Genomic DNA, 14,318 nt, shown 5'->3' on the forward strand with positions numbered 1-14,318 from the left:
TATGTAAGTGATATAAAAATACTTACATTTCTACGATTTCATTGCTCCTTTTTCTGCCCTTAATTGAGAGGCCAGCATTGAACACTTTCTTGGGGAATAGCTCCTCCAAGTGAGTATTAGAAATGGTCAATAACTCGTCACCCACTTCTACAAGGTTGCTGGAAAAAAAATATATATATATATAAGATGACTCGTATTAAAACTTTACACAAAATAAGAGTCAGAACACGATTTTTGCGAGGAACCATTAATGTAAGCTTATCATTTGAAAAATAAAACAAAAATATTTTCCCGTTAACTTAAATGGTGGTTAAGATTGAAAGGGTACATTGTATTTCTTTTGTTCTGTTATATTCATCCTATAGACATGATAGAATATGATTTGTCCCTATAATAAGAATAACAATGCAATTGACAGAAAATAAACACCATCCGCTATTTATTCTCCTTATTGTTACGAGTACATGACATTTTATATAGCGTAATTAGGAAATATCCCTTTTTTAGATGCATTTCTAAGTTTTCGAATAGGGTTCGGGATCTCACTTAATCTGATTCTTTCAATTTATGTTCAGAAACATCTCCGGAATGAAGTAACGGACACTTCATTGCAACTTATTTTCAGTTGTTATATATTTTTTTGTTATCATGCATGCTAGAGATATATCAAATATATGTATCTGTTGAGTCTGTTCTATCCCTATTGTTATTATATTTACACATGTTTATATTCAGCAGTCAAATATCCCAACAAGTTAACTGAGGGGATCCTATGAATATTATATTACTATGATTATGAGTTGTGGAAATAACGTTACACTAGAGAGTAAAATATTCTAAAATTAAGCGTTTCGAAAATTAGAGACTAGTGAATTTAGCGAGAGTTACTTCCCGTTGGCCGCCAGACAGGAGGTCGACTTAGTATGAGATTTCCCTCTTTTAGTCTTTGTCTTTAAAAGGCTATCTTACCAAGTTTAAAAGGATGTAGCAGCAATGTTTGGTGTAAAAACTTTTATTAAACATTTTTTTAATAAAGGAGGCTTCCAAAAGTTTATATATGTCAGAAAAATAATGATCCCTACTTCAATTAAAAATTTAAATTGGTTGAACAATGAAGGAATATGAGCATTTAGACCCCAGTATGGCGCACGGGAAATAACTCTTGATAAATTCTGGCCTATTGAAAACTATCATATTTTATGCTATGAATGTTATTAACTTTAAAAAAAATGATGCATAAGGTTAAAGTTTGATACATACAAAGTCACAGAAAACAGACAGACATTTCAAAAACGATACGCATCTCTATTAAACACTGATACCTTTCAAATGAAACAGAGTTCACAACCCCTTCATATTTCACTAGAGCTTCTTCCTCTACACATGAATCTAAAATTATTTTACACGTTTTGTTTCTTCCTTAAGATATTTGTAGTTAACAATTACATTGTAGAACCATACACTGTGGAGATTTAGTGTTTACTTTATATGATGATCATAAAATTAAGTTAAAGCATGATTGATTGATTGATTGAATACTGTTTAACGTCATAAAGTACAATTAGTAAAATCACATGTTCTTAAATTAAGAACTAATATCATTTTGAATTACCTCAAATTTTGTTGATAATATTGAATTGTAGCTGCGTTGACAAATAAAGTCATTTGTTGCCTGATACAGATCACCTTGTATGTCTTACCAACTGAGATCTCAGGCCGCTCTGTAACTACACCCCAAAGGGTTAGCAGAGCAGTGCGGCCACCAAATCCCAGTTGGACTTCTCTTCTCATAATGAGAGAGGTTGTTGACATCTCTCCAATCTGAAATAATTAAAAAGATACGAGGCTTGTCCAAAAAGTTCGTGGACATTGACGTTTTTGTCAAAATAAATGGTTCTCTATGCATCTATTGTATATCAAAATATTTCTTATGAAAAACCAATTCAGAATGGTTCAATTCGTATTGATGAAACTTAATATTTTTTGTAAAAATCGACGTCTTTAAAGATCGCTGATTGTACGCAAGAACCAGTCTGACGTTAAGCTAATTTCATTATAACGTCAACATTTGAATTTTGACTTACAATAAAGCGCATTGAAGTGGTAAAATTTTCCGTTTGGATGGAACGTTTTGAGCTATCTTAAGACACGCCCATTTCTTTAGAAAGGAAAACATCGGTCAAATGATTCAATCGAATACCTGTAGAACAGGTATTCGATAAATATAGTAGCCAATCAAATTGACGGTCTGCATAAACATCGAGTAAGCACGTGTTCGACCGATACACGTTTTATGCTAACTCCAATAAACATGAAAAATCATAATTATGTACAAAATCGTTGCAATGCGTGTTTTACAAAAGCGGGGACTCTCTATATAGTTTTTTTCTCATTTAAAAATCTTCAATTTAGTGTAACTCATGTTGTTTGTCGCGGAAAGTGGGGTGCCCTAAAACACTACGACGAATATTTCTTTCTCGTTTCTAAAGAAATGGGCGTTTCGTTATGTTATAATTGACGGTCAAAGCATGACTCAGAACGTTTTATCCAAATGGAAAATTTTACCATTTCAATGCGCTTCATTGTAACACATATTCATGGACACACACTTCATTTCTTTTTTAAGGTGCAACGCACCTCCAAGTGTTAGCAAAAATATTTAAGTATAGATTATAATTTTTTTTAATTTTTAAAATTCAAAGCAATGCACATAAATTTGCGAGCGTCATCTAATTAAACAGCTTGTATACACAAACTGCACAGCCCAGTCCGTCGCTGCGCAAGATTTATAACAACGTCATGAATAGAAATCTCCATTTTCAGTAAATTATATGTGTTTTTAAATTCGTGTACTGTGTGCGAATTTGTACACACCGTTGTAAAATCGTATATACCAATCTGAAATTGATACACTAGGTATATTTCAATAACGTTGAGTTGTTTTAACAAGTATTTTGTCTCTTACGTCGTTTCAACCGTATAAAAACTTACTTTTTTTTTGATCGGACGCTGCCCCGTGCGGACGGCCGACATCGCTTTTTTTGTCGAGTTTTGACACATATTTGTCAGGGTTTTTGTTTAGTATTTGTATTGTCTATATAGTAAGCGATACTTAAGATATCGTAAAATGATTTTTACTTGTGTTACATAAAAAGAAATATTTTGATATACAATAGATGCATATATTATCATTTATTTTCACAAAAACGTCATTGTCCACGAACTTTTTGGACAACACTCGTATATATTACAGGTGGATATCAAGGAAGTTAAATTTGAGGAGGCCCTCCTTTATTGGCAAGACTTTTTTATGCAGTTGATGGAAATGTCAAGTTTGGTGACTTAAGAAAGGGGAGGGTGATTACCACATGAAATTCAGACATTATTGAATAATATCTTAGCCATCTTGAAAAAATCGTACTTTTGCAGATTTTATTGACAGTAAAAAGTATAAACCTTTAAAATCTCCACTGGGCCCAATGAAAATCTGATGTTATTTGCTAAGCTGAAGGCTGCACTAAAAGACTTGAGTGGCGGATTATAAAATGCTTCAACGTTTTTGTCTCCTCTTCTTGAAGGTTGAAGGATGTTTCAATGATCTATTATAATTAAATCATATGGTGATAAAGCCAATTTATAATTTATATCAATTGTTTGTGTGTTTGTGTTTATTACGTTAGATATGTATGGATATTGTCCAACACATGTATAAATACATTACATACTATCGAGTCAGTATTAAGCAAAGTCTTCGGAGTATGCTGTTTTAAGAATCTTATACTTTTGTCCTGTTTTTAGTTTTGCTGCCATGTTGTGCTTAAAAGTTGAGAGGGTTTTAATTTCTCAGTCTGCAAGGACGGAGAAAAAATACTTCACGGTCTTTCCCGAGGGAGAATATCTAGATTTAATGGGCCTAGTATCCCCACTCTCTAGTACTAATATCTTGATGTTCTTAAAAAAATAATACATTAGTTACTATTCTATATATTACTCATATCTGTGCTTATCCATTTAGTACTTAAATATTGATATAATACATGTACATGAATTTGTTTGAAAGATTGCATGAAAACATAGGTCTCTTTCATAGTTCCATGAAAAATTTAGCACACTTGATATTCATGGAAGTAAAATCATATAAAACGAATGAGTAACTTTAAATGTTTACCAATAATTTATTTTTAGCTCATCTGAGCCAAAGGCTTAAGTGAGCTTTTCTGATATTTTGTCCGTCCATCTGTCCGTCCGTCCGTCTGTCCGTAAACTTTCACATTTTCAACTTCTTCACAAGAACCAATGGGCCAATATTAACCAAACTTTATACTAAGCATCCTTCGGTAAAGGGGATTTGAAATTTTTAATCTGAAGGGCCAAGTTCTCTTACAAGAGGAGATTTTCAAAAAAAGACAAAATAGGGTTGGGTCATTAAAAATCTTCTTCTCGAGAACCACTGAGTCAGGAAAGCTGAAACGTATGTGGAAGCATCCTTGCTTAGTTTAAATATTAAATTATTAATATCATGATCCCCGGGGTTTGGGTATGGCCACAATAGGGAATCCAAGTTTTACATAAAAATTTATTGCGTGACGTCAAAACTCCGCCCAAAACTATTCATATTCCATTATTTTTAATTCCATTTTAACTGGCGACCCCCCTTATGTTATAAAATGACCCTTCCTCAGAGTTGTCCTCAGTGTGTTCCAGGTGTTGAAGCATGTCAGAAACCAGGAAGAGTGGCAGGAGCTATCGCGAGAGACACACTGATGACATACTCTCTATAACCCCGGCAACCTTTGGAAATTTTCCCAACTGATTTCAAGGCCTGATAATGAAATTTATGAATAGTGTAGGCAAAACAACCTGCTGGCAACGTCTTTTGCATGCAATGTAGAAAACTGTGATGGGTACATGACACTTGCCTCTTTATCACGTGCTCCCGGTGGAGCCATTTTTCGATGCTCACTGAATAGGCTCCACACCAAGTCTTCCAGAGGCTATTCATTTTTTGATAGAAGCAACCTGGTGCTGCAGGACATTTTGCTTATAAAATGTGACTTGGAGAAAAATAGTTTGGCTAAGGATTCCCACTTTTCTGGCATGTCGTACACAACAACTGCTGAGAATTTGGCGTCTTTTATTAGGGAAATATTCAAGGGAGTATTTTCACAACACCCCCCGCCTTTGCAAATTTCACAAGGGTAACCCAAATCGTGGTTTAAAGGTGAGTTTACTCCCTTTCAACTATTCAGTTCCAGCATTATCTTTAAAGTTCTTACAAGTGTAAAGTGTAAAGTATGCATTTTCCATTCTAGACAGACATTGTTACAGCAGGAGTTTTTGTTATTTTTTCAGATATGGATATTTGGCATGGCTGAGCGGGAAACCAACAAAAGCATCTTGTATCCTCTCTCAGATAGAAGTGAGGACATCACCTGCCAATAATCAACAGACACGTAGAGAAAGGTCCCACTATTTACAGTGACGGTTAGTCAGCACACTGCCCTCTAAATGACATCGGGTACAAACATTTCATCGTGCTCCACAAATATTCATTTATAAAGATCTATGTTAACAAAGAAACAAACGAAGAGGTCCAAGTCCACAGTAACAGAATAGAGGGAGCATGGAAGCATGCGAAGGACCATTTAAGACGGATGGCTTGAACCAAAATAACGCAATTCGAGGGTCATCTAGCCGAAATTATGTGGAAGGCGGATGTGAAATTAAACATCTACAATGGTTTTTTCAATGTACTCAAGTCTATCTACACCCTGGATGCACCACCAAAATACAATTACACAACACCACTGTTAGTGTACGTGGACAGGGTTGGCAGAGGCATCCGAATCACTAGTTAATTCCTGGGAAATTAAGCCTGATTTGTTTTGTAATAGGCATATTTCTACATATCTGAAACATTCTGTTTTCACTATTCCTTGCACCGTTTTCTTCTGGTTTTAGCTAACACAGGTACAGAGACGGACTCATCTCAGGAGGAAGATGTGCCCTCTTCAGTGCTGATTGGATGGATGTTCTGCCTCAGCCTTCTCTGACTTCATACCACCTAACAGGGAGTTGTCTTAATTTGATCTAAGGGAGATACGTGCAAGACAATCGGACAGCTTTGATGCTCTTATGCATGATTTGCTTTCTGGTGACTAAGGGGACAAAACCCTCATAGAAGGTGAAGCTTGCGATTATTCTCATATGAGAACATACATAGTAATACAACTCTAAAATCATACTACTTGTGAACGGTGGTGTATGAAAAAGGGAGCAAACAGAGCCAGTGTAAACAGATGAGAAAATATACTTCTTAATTTTATTAATTTGTTATCCTGCCTTACAATCGAGTTACATATTGTGAAATAATTCTTTGATTGATTGGTTGTATATTGTTTAACGTCCCTCTCGATAATAACCTTGTTCTGACAGTGCTGAATAAAGTTCTTGGAAATTTAGAAGAAAAGGATGAGAAAGCCGCACAAATAATTCCCTGGGATTAATTATCTTGCTTGCTGCAGAAAATTTAGAGGCATATCTTTATCTGTCACATGAAGATTAATTAACACCTTTGTCTGCAAATGATGTTTGTTTAGAAGTTGAGGTCAACCCTGGGTGTTATTTGCATTCACTGAAGGCTTGCATTTCATAGAAGACCTGCTTAATTTTTTTTCAAAATACACATAATCATTTAATACAATTTTTAAAAAGACATGAAGTTTTCCCTGTTTTATGTAAATACAAGGTTACTTATATAGGGTTTGTGGACATTCAGGAATTATTTTTAAATTTTAAAAATACATTTGTTACTTATAACCTTCATATATCTTTTTTTAAATGTAACGAAGTAAAATTCTCATTTTATGAGCTGCATCCTTATATTTCTACCCCTCAGCGGGGCCCTTGCTGACTGGTCAGTTTTCTAGTTTTCTCGCCTTTGGGAAGAAGGTGCAGTTTCTTGCCGTGACGTCATGTCTCCCGTCGGAGAAATCTGACAAGTAATTACACATTTCGGGAAAAATGAATCAAATATAATTCTTTTTCTACCATATTTAATGTATGCTAGATAGAAATGTTTTCTAATATTTAAAAAAGCAAGGAATTTAAATTGACGTATTTTATAACATAGCTAGCTAATTGCTTAGATAATACATTCATTTACTTCATACATTTGTTAACACTATTGAACTTAAAAAATGTTCATAATCTCCATATATTTTATATGAAAAAAAGTTCTTAAATCATTTTGGTCATTTTCACATAGGTTTTTAGAACCTTCTTCAGCTGTCGAAGGGTTTAGGTAATATTTAAGTTTCTCGGATTGTTTGTATTAAGAAGAGGTATCTTTAAAACTGGGGAGTGGCTTCTGGTAGGGTTGAGGGTATTTTCTGTCAAATTCTTCTGCCTTTTTGATTCCGTGTTCAATGATCTCCATAGGATAAATTAATTTAGAAAGAAACGCTTGCAATTCACTTTGACATACAGATTCTTCTTACTATAAGGAATTAAGCGTTTTGTGTGGTTTGGGTTACGTAGCAATGGCCGATAAATCTACGATACTCCGAAATTCGAGAAAGATAGAACTACCGGGATATACATTGCATTAGATGCATTTGACACGTACTATCGTCCCAAGAAAAATGAAACTGTCGAACGATTCAGACTCAATACTTGCATGCACGAGGCAGGTGAGACAATTGATACTTAAGTCACAGAGGTAGAGATTCTCTCATCAGTTATACATATACATCAAAGTATGTCAATGTCATCTAACCATAAGCATCAAAGTATGTCAATGTATTCTAACCATATACATCATAGTATGGCAATGTAATCTAACCATATACATCATAGTATGGCAATGTAATCTAACCATATACAAAGTATGTCAATGTAATCTAACCATATACAACATAGTATATCAATGTTATCTAATCATATGCATCGTAGTATCAAGAATGGACAGATGATGTGTTCTCCTTTCATAAAAATACAATTATGTAGATTGCAAGCAAATTTTGCATTTGTTTTGATGTAAAAATGCTATAACTCAAGACCCTATGTCAATTTTCAGGTTCGGTCTTTTGTTTTATTATTTTGTTTTAAATCGAAACTTGTCTATATTCCTTTCTGTAAAATCATTGAAATTACAACATTGCTTCTAATTAAGTATTTTAACAACCTCATGAATAAATTCCATTTAATTAAATGTATATTTTTAGATTGCCGAGTAGAAAGTGAAATATTTAAAAAACGAAAAGCACGGAAGCTCATAATGGCATTTAAGTAACATAAGAAAGAGGAAAACAAGTATGGACATTCAAAACATCAAAAGTGTCACATATACAATATAATTAGGAGAAATACGTTCATTTTAAAACATCATAAGTATTATCAGGTGTTACTAAGACAATAAAATCAGAAGAAATACGTACATCTTAAACATCATAAGTATATTACATATGATGTCTAAGATGTACGTGTTTCTTCTGATTGTATTTCTTAGTTAGACCTGATATAACTTATGATGTTAAAAATGTACGTATTTCTTTTGATTGTATTGAGTTAGTGACACCTGATATTACTTATGATGTTTTAAGATGTATGTAATTTTCCTAATTGTATTGTCTTGGTGAAACCTTTGATGTTTTAGATATCAATACTTGTTCTCCCCCTAATTGTATTATCTAAATGCCATTATAAGCCTTCCTGCTTTTTGTTTTCAAATATTTCACTCTCTACTCGGCGATCAAAAAATACATTTTAATTAAATTGAATTTATTCATGAAGTTTTAAAAATGATTAATTAGAGGCAATGTTGTATAGAATATAGACAAGTTCCAATTTAAAAAAAAATAATTAAACAAAAGACCGAACCTGTAAATTGACATAAGGTCTTGATTTATAGCATTTTGACATCACAACAGGATGCTAATTTTGCTTGCAATCTACGTAATTAAATTTTTATAAAAGGGGAACACGTCATCTGTCCATTCCTTTTGCCTATTTCACTGAAGGGTGTCTTCAAATAATTCTTTGTTGTGTTAATTTGATAACAAATAGCAAAAGATGAGGAATATGATTGATTTTTTTTCTGTATTCTGTTTGATAAGACAAATATTCAGCTTCACGAAAAAGTCACAAAACTAAGAGCACAAGCAGAAACGAGAGTGTCTTAAATGAATTACATGGATATAACGAAAAATACTAGTATTCAAACTCAACAGTCATGAAAATTGTAAGGAATGGGAGCAGAGCAAATCATTTTGTTTGAAAAAAAAAAGATAACATTAACAAATCGCATTTTTTAAAACACATATATGATACACTAAAATAAAAAAAAAATTAAATATTAACACTGGGTATTCAAATTCATACAAATTTCAGCAAATCTAGCATTAAGTGGAGTGACGACTGACGTTTCTCAACTAATTGTTGAATCATTATTTATTCGTTGATTTACTATCTTCATTTTGATCATCATAAGGAACAAAAGGCGAGTGATACTCTCAAAGGAAGGCTTTCTTATTCAGGGCACCCGATCCAAGTTCTGATGGATTAGGGTCTTTGTTTCATAATCAATTTGCTGACTGACGCCTTTCATATTTTTTGTTAATCCATTATTTAAACATTGAATCGACGACGTATTTTTTCGTAATTTCGTGATCATGACAAGGAGCACACGGCTGGTGTGACCGGTCAGCAGGGGATGCTCACTCCTCCATGGCAACTGATCCCACCTCTTATGTTTCAGAGGTTTGTGTTTGCCCTGCTTCTATTATGTAATATTTTATGGACTTTATCTTGAATACTAGTACTGTTTGTTGCCTCCTTCTGTTTCATTGCATTCATGGTGAAAGTTCCACAACGTTAAATCTTTATTTTCATAATATATTTCCACAAAATTACACGAGACTTTTTTTAACTTAAGATCCACTGCCAAAAGTCCTGCTCATAAGAATTAGGTTTAGGGAGTGGAAATATGCTGTTAAATCAATGAGTCCAATAGCTCGCTTTAAGTGAAGATTATATAAATTTTGTTATTGATACGATAATTTTGTCAAGAAAATGAGTTAATGCTTAATTGCTATGTTAACTGACATTTTATACAAATTGAGGGGCCATTTTCTCACTTTAATTTGTCTGCTTTCGGTTCGCTCGATCATGAAAAGGAGCTCACGGCAGGATTGACCGTAGGATGGGAATACGTAATCCTCCATATTTTTTGTGAAATACTAGTTCTCGGAATGACGTCATGCTTCTATGTACCAAATATGTCTTGCAGTTTTTACCAAGTAGTTTTGTTTCTATGTGCAGTTTAAGCACTATTTCAACAAACTCAAAGAATATAGCGTCTGATTTTTAAAGGTAAAATAATGAATGAGAGATTCATGTGGAATTTTAGATAATCACCAATTTGGGTTTCATTTTAATAAAAATCATGGTATTATAAAACTAGGTGAAAAAACAGCACACTTTTCATTTATATATTTTAAATGGCAATTTCAAAATATACGACAATTCTCATTACCATCAAAATAAGCGATACTTAAACAGTAAAATATAGAGTACGTAGCAGTTAGCCAATCGCTTTTCAGGCATTGATTAAGGTACCATATATTTATTTGGCTGTTAAAAGACCATTTACCAGAATTTCACAGATTCACAAGAACGCAGAAATTTTAATCTTAATCAAGTAAAGAAAAAAAAAATGAGCAGTCAGTGTGTTATTTCCTTAATGGTCGCCTTCTTGGCTTTATCTAAAGCGACCATTATTTCTCAGAAATATACTGCAAAACTTGAGTTGAATGACAAAATATCAAACTACGAACTTTTAGGAGAAAAAAATTCTCACTCTTTGACCGAGTGCGCCGCGATATGTCAAGGAGAGTGCGTCTTATTTGGTTTTAACCCTGGAAGGAAGAAATGTCGTACCCACAAGAAAAGAGTAATGTCTTTGATGTCTGGCGAGGCTGGTTGGAGATACTACTCTGATAACGGTATGTTTATATATTTTTTTTTTGTTTGCTTCTTTTTTTCTTAGGTTCCTCTCGAAAAACACGATTTATTCCTTTGACATTTCTTTGTAAGTGGTATAAATGTATTTTCAACATAAATAGTAAAAATATCCATTTAAGCTTTATGACAAAGATCATTCTAAGCCATTAGAAAATTATAACTTGCAATTAACTAAAAAATCAACGAAAAAACTCACCTTAAACTAGTTTCTCGAAATTGATATCTTATGAACAGCTGTCCTGAAATCTGAGATGCGAATCCTGTGCCATGGAGCAGTAAACATCCTCTATCGATCGGCCATTTCCACCCTGTCCCCTGTCCCGATCTGAAAAACGAAAAGTTCGAGCAATTCATTGTGAACATATAAGCCTTATAATCTGTTAAAGACGACAGTCTGAATTTGATAGGATAGACTGTGTTGGAAAACATGGTTATGTATCGACCTTAGAATTTACGAAATGTTATATTTCAAATACATAATATTATACAAAAAAAAGAAGATATGATGATTTTACTAGATTGTGTACATCTTTTTTATTATCCAAATGGTTTATCGTCTGATTTACAAATGCATTCCTGATTAACATTTCTTTCACACGAGTCCCGTAGGGATCTGGGTTAGAATAGGTACTCAGTACCGCCTTGCTTGTCGTAAAAGGCGACTAAATGGGGCGGTCCTTCGGATGAGACCGTATAAACCGAGGCCCCCTTGTCACAGCAGGTGTGGCACGATAAAGATTCCTCCCTGCTCAAAGGCCGTAAGTGCCGTGCATAGGTCAAAATTTGCTGCCCTTCACCGGCAATGGTGATGTCTCCATATCAGTGAAATATTCTGGAGAGGGATGTTAAACAGTACGCAGCACAGTTAAGGTTACATAAAGGAGGCGGAGCCTAATTTGTACGGGAAAACTTTACTATGACATCATTCACAATATACGTCATACAACATACCACAAAATGAGTTTATTTGCTAATTTAACCAGTAAGAATTCATCAAACTACATAAAAATTTACTACAGCGTGTTGTTTTGTCGTTAGTTAAATCCCACATAACAAGTTATGAACAAGTCACTGATCGCAATTCACTTGTCAATATGACGTCATTTCTTACAACGTGAGGTAGTTAGTATGCAGTGAGAGACAGATCAAGTAGTATTTCCTCAACAAAATATGCATTCTCTAATCATAGACCTAAAACGAAGGGACCGCCGACTCCATGACGTCACAATAGATATCACTATACGATCTCCCTCCGATTGCAGCGCCCTCACCGGGATGCATAGAAAACATCCGGCATTAAAAAGACTACGTTATTTACATCTACATTGTCGAGATATTCTAGCATGGAATGAATTAAACTTTTGCCGAATGTACCAAATTCTTTTTACTAATACTTATAATAATAATAATTGATAAAGTACACTAAAGAGTTCTTTGAGCAGCTTTTGAGGTATTTATCTTGTTTTTAATGTGTACAAAAAGCTATACAGTTTGAGTATTTAAGATGACAGATGATGACCATGATCACAGAGAAGCTGTCAAAATGCATGTGAGGTTGCTCAAGATGCTGCTCGATGAAAAAAAAGTTCATATTTAAGAAACAGATAGGCCTATTGATACGTGAATTTTTTTAGAGCAAACATTTTATGCTTAATAGCAGTGTTTGACAACGCTGATATCGCAACAGGCTCCTATGCATGACTATGGTACAGTAACACAAGTAATGAGTACAGTGTACCTTTGACAAGTTTATAGCCACCCCATTTTTTTATTATAATGTATGCAAGAAGTTCGATCCTACCCACCCACCCTCAACAGGATTTTCGAGTTTGTACGAAATTGTACGAAAAGGAGACATTTTTCCTTTTTTTTTTAGCTTGTCAAGCTGTTTTAGGGTTTGAAAGTTAGCCATAGGGCTAAAAGGGGTAAAGTTGCATTGGCGTCGGAAGCAAATTGAAAGTGGGGGGGGGGGGGGGCTAAGTGTAAAAAAAAAATTGTACCTCCAAAAAAACCTGACAAGACAAAAAAAAAAGGGAAATGTCTATTTCCCAAACACGAAAATCCTATTTCGTGGGCGGGGGGAGGAGGGGGGGGGGGGGGGTTAGGTTGGTTCAAACTCCAGTACAAAACTTTTCTTCCAAACTCCACCACTTTCCCCATTTTAACCTACACTGAGACGTATCTGTGGAAGGTGAGGGGGCTAAACTAACGAAGATATGTTCAATGTCTATACTAAGTATATATTTGGAAAAAAAGTGGGGGTGGGGGGGTTGGGGCTAAGCCCCCCCCCCCCCTCCCCCCGGTTCCGACGCTTATGAGTTGTTCCCATTTAAATATGATTCTTTTAATATAAAAAATAACATTTTCCCTAAAGTCCTACCTAACAAGGTATAGGGAGTATAATTTCATAAAAAGAAAAAAAGGATAAGATTTACAAGTGTCTGTGTGCTTTGAGCTACAGTAAGTTATTAAAACTTCTATTTAAGCAGTCGATTCAAGATCAAACACTTTGATCAGAGCTTGCACATATAAAATAACTACTTACTAGTGTTTGTTCTTCAAAGCTGCTGATAAGATTGAACATGATGCTCAGCGATTATGATTTTGCTTTTTGCAGTTGTGATTGATACATTGAAAATAAATATTTTAAAAAGACATTAAATATGCCATACATGTACATCTAAAACAGTGCTCACCAATATAAGCTCACTATAGAAAAGGAAAAGTCTAAAATTAAATATAACAATGATTTTAATAATATTTCATTACAGTCACATTAATTTGATTAAATTACATGTATTTAATATTTATACCGGTATTGATGCAGTTTGTCTTTGAGTTATGATATACAAAAGTTAATTATAATCACATTCTGGATAAATACAGTATAGTTGAAAAAATTGGAGTTCTAAACATGATAATTAAATCATTGAAATCCAGTCATGTGCAACTATGGGACACACCACTTGGCACTTTTGTTGATTTAATCCTCTGCAGGTTTGTGACCAGTCTTTGTTCTTTCACATTTAACTCATCATACCAGGTGGTACACGGCATGACCATGTTCTAAATAGAGTTTGGTGTGCTAGGCAGACCCCTATTCTCATTTGAGAAGCGGACAGGCTATCAACACAACCTGTGGGGAAAAATGAAAAAAATAATCTCTTAGAAAATCTTTTCAACACTGACAATGTTGTAATCCTGAATTAACATGATGACATAAATTACATAAATCCAACTTTTTAAAAATACATAATTATGAATTATGTAGATCATTCACGGGAACATCTAATCTC

At 34.1% G+C, this 14,318-nt stretch overlaps 1 pseudogene; it reads left to right on the forward strand.

The window, feature by feature from the left end:
• The first annotated feature begins 4,908 nt into the window (after window positions 1-4,908).
• LOC134277270 (uncharacterized) lies at window positions 4,909-6,053 on the forward strand (annotated as a pseudogene).
• Window positions 6,054-14,318: the final 8,265 nt, after the last annotated feature.

The sequence above is a fragment of the Saccostrea cucullata genome, unplaced genomic scaffold, assembly GCF_032062105.1.
Source record: "Saccostrea cucullata isolate Sc308-1 unplaced genomic scaffold, CSIRO_AGI_Scuc_v1 ctg1214, whole genome shotgun sequence".
Lineage (NCBI taxonomy): Eukaryota > Metazoa > Mollusca > Bivalvia > Ostreida > Ostreidae > Saccostrea > Saccostrea cuccullata.